Source organism: Macadamia integrifolia, chromosome 13, assembly GCF_013358625.1.
Source record: "Macadamia integrifolia cultivar HAES 741 chromosome 13, SCU_Mint_v3, whole genome shotgun sequence".
NCBI lineage: Eukaryota > Viridiplantae > Streptophyta > Magnoliopsida > Proteales > Proteaceae > Macadamia > Macadamia integrifolia.
The window spans coordinates 504,377-513,350 of record NC_056569.1 but is presented as its reverse complement, the minus strand read 5'-3'; the positions used below and the strand labels follow the sequence as shown (position 1 = coordinate 513,350).

At 37.8% G+C, this 8,974-nt stretch overlaps 1 long non-coding RNA gene across 1 annotated transcript; it reads right to left on the bottom strand.

The window, feature by feature from the left end:
• Positions 1-3,511: 3,511 nt before the first annotated feature.
• LOC122060013 lies at positions 3,512-4,025 on the bottom strand. The gene is made up of 2 exons (XR_006134200.1): positions 3,905-4,025; positions 3,512-3,793 (listed from the first exon to the last, which is right to left on the bottom strand). It is a non-coding gene; the product is annotated as an uncharacterized LOC122060013 (long non-coding RNA).
• Between the last annotated feature and the right edge of the window lie 4,949 nt (positions 4,026-8,974).

Genomic DNA, 8,974 nt, shown 5'->3' with positions numbered 1-8,974 from the left:
GGTTCGATATTTTTTAGGTAAAACCGAAGGGTGTTAAATGGTTCGATTTGGGTGTAAACGATCTGATAAGACTTGGTTTGGTTTGGTTTGATTTGATTTAATACAAGATTTTCAGTGAAAACGGAAACTATTGTTTTAGTTTAAATCGTATCGATTTTAAGTGTTCTATTAGGTTTTCTAAATTTGTAATTGAAACTGCTTCTTTCTCTTTTAAATTTGTACTAGAAATGATTTAGATTGACATTGAATTGAATTGTTTATTATTTTTTGTGTTATAGTGTCTCTATCTAGGTATAGGATTCCTATTTCCGTATAAAAAACATTTGCCTTTTAATCTTTTATTCAAAAGTTTGAATGTCTTTTAATTTTCTTAGTAAATTTATTTGATATTACTATAATTATTCATACTAACTTTGAATGACTTAATTTATTATCCACATATTTATTGATTTATCATCGGTGAAATTGATCCTGTTACGTTTAAAATATTTATCTAAAAGATCTCAATTTTAAAACTAAAATTGAACTATTTATTAATTTGTTTTACGATTTTTTGTGTAAACAACTAAGTTCGGTTTCATTAAACGATTTTGGTTTGATTTTGACGCTCTTACGGTTTGGTAGCTCTCTCTCTCTCTCTCTCTCTCTCTCTAGCAGGTCATCATTACGTGGTGCACAAGAGGACCCACCTTTTTGTATCTGAAATTTTGATTGAAAGTGTAATTTTTAATAGGAAAAAGGAAATCTATCTAATTGCATGTGTCTATGCTTAGATATGGGCAGGTGCGAAAAGACTCTGCTAACAGTCCAATAAGTATGATTTTTCATTGGTTTGCTCACTAATGCAATGACCACGCAAGTGGATAGTGGATAGTGGATAGTATTTTCTTGCCCTTTTTAATAACATAAAACTGAAGTTTTGACTCGTTAGATGTGGAGACCACGAGTTAGTCAACATTGATGGTGTATGTGATCTCTAATCAAGGGATTTTAAGACATAGTAATATTTTATTAAGCTAGTTTTCAATACTCTGGAACAATTTTAGGTTTAGGATGGGTAGACGAATATATTCTGCCTCCGATGTCTATAGTTCTCAATGCTGCCTTTGATCACGTCGCAATAATGCTACACCTGAACCCTGTCAGTTATAATCGTTCCCAAGAATTTCGGAAAGGCTTTGACAAGGAAAAATATTTAACTTTGAGCCTTTCTAACCCATGCTTGGCCTAAATCCAATGGGCCTGGACTTTTTTTTTTTTTCTTTTTTCGGTTCATATATTAGAGTTTTATATACCAAAGTTTTTGCTGCTTTTAGAGGCTAAGGATAATAAGTATGTCATGGCTGGGCTACTATTAACATTCTTACAACAAAAAGTAATGTCGTCTAATAAGTTCTTGATTTCCTAGAAAGTAGCAATACTTATGCGTGGTCATATCCCTTTATTCGGTTTTTGAAGGAGATTTAAGAGCTTTTCTAAGAACCAGACCTCTTTCAGCTTCCAATTGTTGTCAATCGTTATTCGCAGACTTGCTAGAATTGCTTTAGCTTCGATCTCTTCATTCTGATTTGCTGAAGAAGAATCAGAGTTGATGAACCTAAGCTTGCCTTGGAGTAGTATCCCATAGGCCCATCCTGAGGCTAATGTCAAAACATTAGTAGCTCTAGCACAAATAAAAAATGTACGATCAAAAAGGATTATGGCATCCTGTAGTTAGGCTTGTTGGATCATCTGTATTAGGGAAATTCAAGGCATCAACATTTTTAAATAAGCCAAGTTGAGCAATCCAATTATTGATATTATTCAAGACAAAATGTGGGTTGGGGCAGACAGTAGATGCAATGATGTCATTCCTATGTTTCCATATAAAATATAAAATAATGAAAAAAATACTAAAAATCCACATTTTTTGAGATTGGGAAAACTTCCTACTATTGAGGATGTAGCTAATTAGCCGTTCATTGGTGGAAAGAGTAAGGAGGTGGGGTCTAAAACCTAACGGGCCCATTGCCTAGATGTGTGCTGAGAAGTCATATAGAAAGAAAAGGTGAAATATTGTTTCTTCCTATTGACTACAGAATACACATGTTGTGTCAATGTCCATTCAATTTCCCAGAAGTGATCGAACTGGATTACCCTTATGTGAGATTCTCCATAGAAAAGCTTTGAATTTGGGGTGAGATTTTAATTTCCAGATTAATTTCTACCATTTTCCATTTAGGGTTATGGTGGGGTAGTAAGGGCTACTGGTGGAGCCAATGAATTTGGATCTAGCTTTTGTGGAGAATTTACCATTAGGTTGTAAGGTACACATCCATGTGTCGCCCTGGAGTGTGAGGTTGATTTGAAAAATCTGATCATGAGCTACAGTGGTGTTGAAGGTTGTTCTTACCACATTCATATTCCAAGAGTTATTTGTGATTAGGCCACTTACCTTTTGGGAAATGTTACCTGATGTCCATGGTACAATGGGTCATGCCATAAGGAAGTGTTTTGCCCATTCCCTATTCGCAAGAGTGCACATTTCTTGAGGGTTGGGATGATTGAGGTCAGGTTGTTCCATATCTATGAGCCGTGTCTTTTATAGACCTATCAGTCAAAAATAGATTTCTGATGATAGTATTTTGCCCGAACAATTGTACTCCATGTGGTATGTGGTTCAGATATGAGTTTCCATCCCAGCTTGAGGAGAAGCGTTTTGTTCTGTGTTGAAGCATCTCTTAGACCAAGTCCTCCTTGATGTATTGGACGGCAGATTTTTTTGCTTGGACTTTTTCTTGCAGATACCCCATAGCAATATCGTACCAAAATAGTAATTCGATATAAGAACCTCATACTAATATGATACCTATTTTGTTTGGTTTGATATTCGACACCAGTATTTGATATATTATCGGTATGGTATAGTATATTTTTTAAGTCATATCCCACACCGATATCATACTGAATAGTGCCTCGATACAAGAATCTCATATCAATTCTATACCAAATTAATTCGGTATGATACGATACCAGTAATTTGGAATGGTTTCGGTTTTAGTTTTCGGTAAGGTTGAAACTCTTGGGGGGGATAGTTGTGTTGGAAGTTGGAGCCAAGGTCATAAAGCACAGTATCGGGTACCATATCACTCACAGCTATCAACATTGATACATATTGAAAAATCACAAACACTAGCTTAGGTGGTCATTGGCCAGCTGATCTCAACTCACATCGGATGGTTCGCAGCGTCGAAGCACATAGGTACACTTTCAAACACGATAGATGTGGAAAGACTTTACTGCGCTCACACTAAAAATGCTCATGTGTGCACTCCACTGGTTCACACGCTGGCATGTATCTGTGCCAGCAGAGTAGCAATCTCTTACCCGTTTATCTATTATGCTTGATGTGGGCTTCAAACAGGACTACATGAAATGGTTGAGAAAGCCTTCCATCAAGTTCCAATTAAAATGTGTAGAATTGAATGAGGACTCTAATGATTCAGATCCAAAGAAACCTTAAGACCATTAATTTAGATCAACACGAACCCTTTCTTATTTTATTCCATGCATGACAGTAATAGTTTAACAAAGAAATAAGAAAAAACATGTAATTAAGAACAATCAATCTCTCTCTCTATCTCTCTCTCTCATAGCTGAAATCAACTTATCTTGGAGGGAGGCAAAGGCAATGAGAACCTAAAGGACCCTTTGATGGATCATAGTTTTGAACACATATGCCACCGTTTTCACATTGAAGGTTACATTCCTTGTTGTCGTGGCAAGTCACTGCTACCATCATCTCCTCTGGTTTCTGCATCATAAGTCAAATTAAGAAAGTAATCTCAAACCCATTACTTATACAAGAGAGAGAGAGAGAGAGAGAGAGAGAGAGAGAGAGAGAGAGAGAGAGAGAGAGATTCACCAAAAGATTGAGCAAAGAAAATAGAAGAAAGTACGAGGAGTAAGACTAGGTGAAGCCTGAGTGATGCCATTTCTCTATCAATAGCTTGTATAGGCAATGAAAGATAAGTTCTTTTTTTTTGGTATAGTAGAAGGCAATGAAAGAGAAGTTCATAGCTTTTGTATATATAGGATTGTCAAACAGGTGATTTGTTTGTACAGAAATCCCATTGATCCTCCCAATCATGAAAGGAATAGCTAAATAAGGACACTTCGACTGCAAAAAAATCAAATCAAATCTTTTTGTAGATACCCAAAAAGGGTTCCCATTTCCAAGAAGATCCCGAGTTTGGTCTTTTTAAGTATCAAGGTGATTCTTAGTTTCCAGTATTATGCCAATATAAGCTATTATATGTCTCCATCATCAAAGGAAATAGCAAGCAAAATAAGGACATCTTTTTTTTTGGGTAAAATCAGATCTTTTATTTTATTTGGTAAGATCGTATCCTTTAAAAGATACCCAAAAAAGGGTTTTAATTTCCAATATTACACATGTATAATAGGCGAAGAAATATAATAGCTTTTGAGAGTTGTTTGGATTCAGGATAAGCTTAGAGAATGTCGATTAAGGTGGTTTGGCAATGTTCAACATAGACCTTTGAATAGATGGTAAGGAAAAGATATGCAGAAGATCTAGATGAAACGAGCTAAAAGAGCCAAGGGAGTCCTAAAATGACCATTGAAGAGTTGGTAAGGAAAGATACGCAAAAGCTAGCCCTGGATCCTAATATGACTTCTAACAGCGTTGTTTGGAAGGCGAAGATCCATGTTGCATGCTGATCGAATTTAAGTGTGTTGTCCTACAGGTGTTGCGTCGTTATGTTTACTTTCCCTTTCCTTTCCCTTTTTTTTTTTTTTTTTTTTTTTAATTTTTTTTATTTGGCATTATTGTGTGCCCTGTTGTGGATCCATGTAGCCGACCCTATATAGTTGAAAAAAAGGCTTGGTTGTTGTTGTTTGTTGTTGTAAATATAATAGTTATTCCCTTTGGTTATGGGAGGAGGTTAGATATGCCGCCGACTTTCCTTTCTTGGAGCCAGTGACTCAACAATGAAAAGTGTTCCAAATGGAGAAGAGAGATAGATACATATTTGAGTATAAAATTAGCATACCTAGCCTTTTCCCTATGTTAGATTATCTCTCAACAATTGAAGGAAATAACTTTTGGTTATATTGGATCCTCTCTCTACGACAACCTTTTCACTGCTCTCTGCCTCACATCCTCCAATTTCTCTTGTCCCCAGAACTATAATTGCTTGATTCATGGGATCAGTTGTCGGTGTGAATCGTTAGAGATAATCTTTCCATCTTTGTAAGATTGTGCTTAGTAGGATCCTTATCACAGTCAACTGTGTTATCATTCCCCCTCAAACTATTGGGTGGAGCCACAAGAGTTTGGAACAATGATAGTTGAATAAGGGTGAGGGGAGACCTTTGGTGAATATATCAGCTATCTGAGAATTAAATCTAACAAACTGAACTTTGATTTGTTTTTGTTAACCAATTCGCGCACATAATGGTAATCAACTTCAATGTGCTTTGTTTGACCATGAAGCACTGGATTAGCAGTCATATGTGTTGTAGAGACATTATCACAATTGATAACCAATGGTAGAGCAGCCTTGATATGGAGATGCAATAAATAGGAGAACCATATGCAAAGACCTTCTATTCAACCTCGGAGCTAGATATTGAGATAGTCGGTTGTTTCTTGGGACCCCAAGAGAGGAGGTTTGGACCTAGGTAGGTGCAGAAACCAGTTGTTGAACGCTTTGTATCGGGGCAACCAGCCCAATCAACATCTGAGAAAACATTAACTAATCTGAATGAGCCTAGTTTGAATTCATTGCCAGCTCCAAGAATATGTTTGATGTAGCGCAATATTCTCTTAACAACAAGGAGATGCTTTGTTGTGGTAGCATGCATGAATTGACATTATAACCACATAGGTTTGCATATGACTTGCAACCAGTCATATCAATAGTGTACTTCATTTAAGATTGTACAAGACTTGTCAAGGTTCTGGTTGCCTCGATTTTCAAAAAATAATGAAGATCACCAAGGTTTGTCATCACAAATTCCATTCCAAGGCAAGTGACAAATTTTTTAAGGAGAGTGTTGTTATCGCTAGTGAGGATGATGTCATCCACATATAGAAGAAGTATGAGCATGCCGGTGTGGGAATGCATTGTAAACGTGGAGTTGTTGGCAATGCTATGAGTGTAGCCTTTATTATGGATAAAAGTGTTCAATCGATGAAACCATGCTCGTGGTCCTTATCAGAGTCCATATATGGCCTTGTGAAGACGACAAACATAAGTTGGACAAGAGGTGCTTATGAATCCTGGCGATTGTTGCATATAGACCTCTTCTTGTAACGTGCCATGAAAGAAGACATTTTTCACGTCAAGTTGTGTAAATGCCAATTCTTGGAGATGGCAACAAAAAGCATAGTTAGGATTGTGGCAAGCTTGACAACCGAATTTGAAGTGTTTGTGAAGTCGATGCCAAGTTGTTGGTGAAAACCCTTAGCAACAAGGCTTGCTTTGAATGGAACCAACTTTTGATTTTGATGCGATATACCCATTTGCAGCCTACAATGTTCATGCCTTTAGAGGTAGGGAGCAACGACCAAGTGTGATTCGTTATTAGAGTATTGTACTCATCTTGCATGCGCCATCCAATGTGGGTACTTAGCTGCCTGTTTGTAGGATGATGAATCAGTGAGGGAGGTATCGACCATGGCCATGAGGGTCGTAGACAAAAGATGTCTTATAGTAAGGAGAGAGATGGGGACTTTGAGCTTGCGATACCAGTTTGGTTTCTGGTTATCATTAGGTATTTGTGCACAGGTGGAGGTGGTGGTGGCGGTGGAGGTTGGGGTATGGTAGATTATAATGGTGAAGAAATAGGTAAAGCGGGGGTAGGGGTGGGGTTGAGGGACTTGATATAAAGGTGGATACAGTGGTATCGGGTGTAAGTGAAAGGGAGCGTAGGTCGGATGGGATAGGGGAGGTGGTAAAGGGAGAGAAGCGTATGGGGATAGTAACGATAGGTGATGGTTGTAACCAGGTTGATGCTTGAGTTTTATGATCTGCAAAAGGAAAATAGGTCTCATTAGAAATGACATGACGTGAGATATAAATTCTCCCACTGTGAGGATCTAGACACCGATATCCCTTATGATGCAAGCTATAGCTAAGGAAGAGCTATGGTAGTGACTTTGCTTAGATCTTGTCTGATCTTTAAGCTCACAGGCAAGGAAAGCATTGGCAACCGAAAAACGTAAAAAGGAGTAATCTGGTTGTGTGTCATACAATACTTCATGAGGAGACCATCCATTTAACACCGGTGTGGGTAGGCTATTTATGAGAGAAATTGCAGTAATTAATGCTTCAAGTCAACACTGTTTTGGCATGTGAGCTTAAAACAGAAGAGATGAACCTATTTCAGTTATATGGCGATGTTTACGCTCAGACATTCCATTTGGTTCCAATGTGTGAGGACATGATATTCGAGAGACAATGCCACAATCATCCAATCTTTTTTTCCTTTTTTTTTTTTTTTTAGAACACCACGAGTGAGTTCAAGAGCACCACCACTCCGAAAATAATTAACTGATGTGGAGAAAATGAGTGAAAGATATAGGACGGCTGATGTTTTCAATAGTGATGATGAAGGACCATACTCAGGTCCTAAAGCATTCAGAGTGTAACATACAAGATCTGAGTCCTTATTTACTCGTTCATCAATGGCTGCAAGAGAGTCTGCCAGAGATTTGAGTTACGTAGGTAGGTTTTTCTGGCTATTGATTGTTGCTAAAAAAGTTCAGCAAGAGCATCCCAAACGTCCTTTGAGGTTATGAGTCCAAGGATGTGAGAACAAAGAGACATGTAGGGTAGCATCTACACAAGCTCTAACAAAATGGTTGGTTTTTCTCCACGTCAGTGGTAGACGAGATGGTGGGTGATAGGACAGTTGTAGAACCATCGACATGCCCCAATGTCAAAAAAGTTGGCCATTAAAAATACAAAAACTCCAATAAAAAATGGGTCATATATGATTTGAGTTCAGGCATGTGCCTTATCCAGGGTGAGATACACCCATCCATATGTTACCCATAACCTGTCATGCTGCTCAAACTGGGTATGGGGTTGTACAATTGTGCTATCCTTTTTACAAAATATTTGGGAATTGAAGCTTGACTCATATATCCCTGGCACCTTTTACTTCCACATTAAATCACTACAAATGAATGTAAATGATTGCTAGAGTTCTTAAACAGAATGCTCAAGAACAATTGTTTCTCCTTGGAAGCATGTTCTCGTCTGAGGCTAATGGCTTCCTTTTCTAGGGTAGAAGATGGAAACTCAAACCTATTCTTTCAACAAAATTGTGACTCATTTCCTCTGCCACCAACCATAATTACTTAGGAAACAGGATACTTATGGTCCAATGGCTGAAGCCTGAGCTACTAGCTAATGGCTCCTCTTTGTGGTTCAGGTCATAATTCCAATACTTGGAGTGAAACTGATATAATCCAAACCAACTCTAAACCATCTTTCTGGTTTATCCTTCAGAAACTGAATATAGCTAGCAGTGACCCTTGCGGGTGTAACCCAAAACTGGCTACATTTCCATCTTGTTTGAAGTTCCAGTTTTTAGTAGAACCCCCAAAAGTTAAACTGGCTACATATCCATTTGTGAATCCAACTTTTCCAGCTAGCATCTAGTATGGTTTCAAATATAATAAGACTAGCTGATCATCGCAGACCCCAATTTAAGATCATTTCTATAAGATTCTGCTGTTGAGATACCTGTGGAGAGAGTCATGGGAGGTAAGAACTAGGGGTGAGATAGGCCTTTGAAAATTCTGGTTGGGTGTCAGTTAAGACACTGAGCTTGAAGTCATACCGTATCCTGCTCATTTCAACCTCATACTAGTCATCAATGCCTTCTAATCATATCCAACACGACCATAACTGAGTAGAAAATGAACCAAAGTTTAAAGAGTACATTCACACAAAATAAG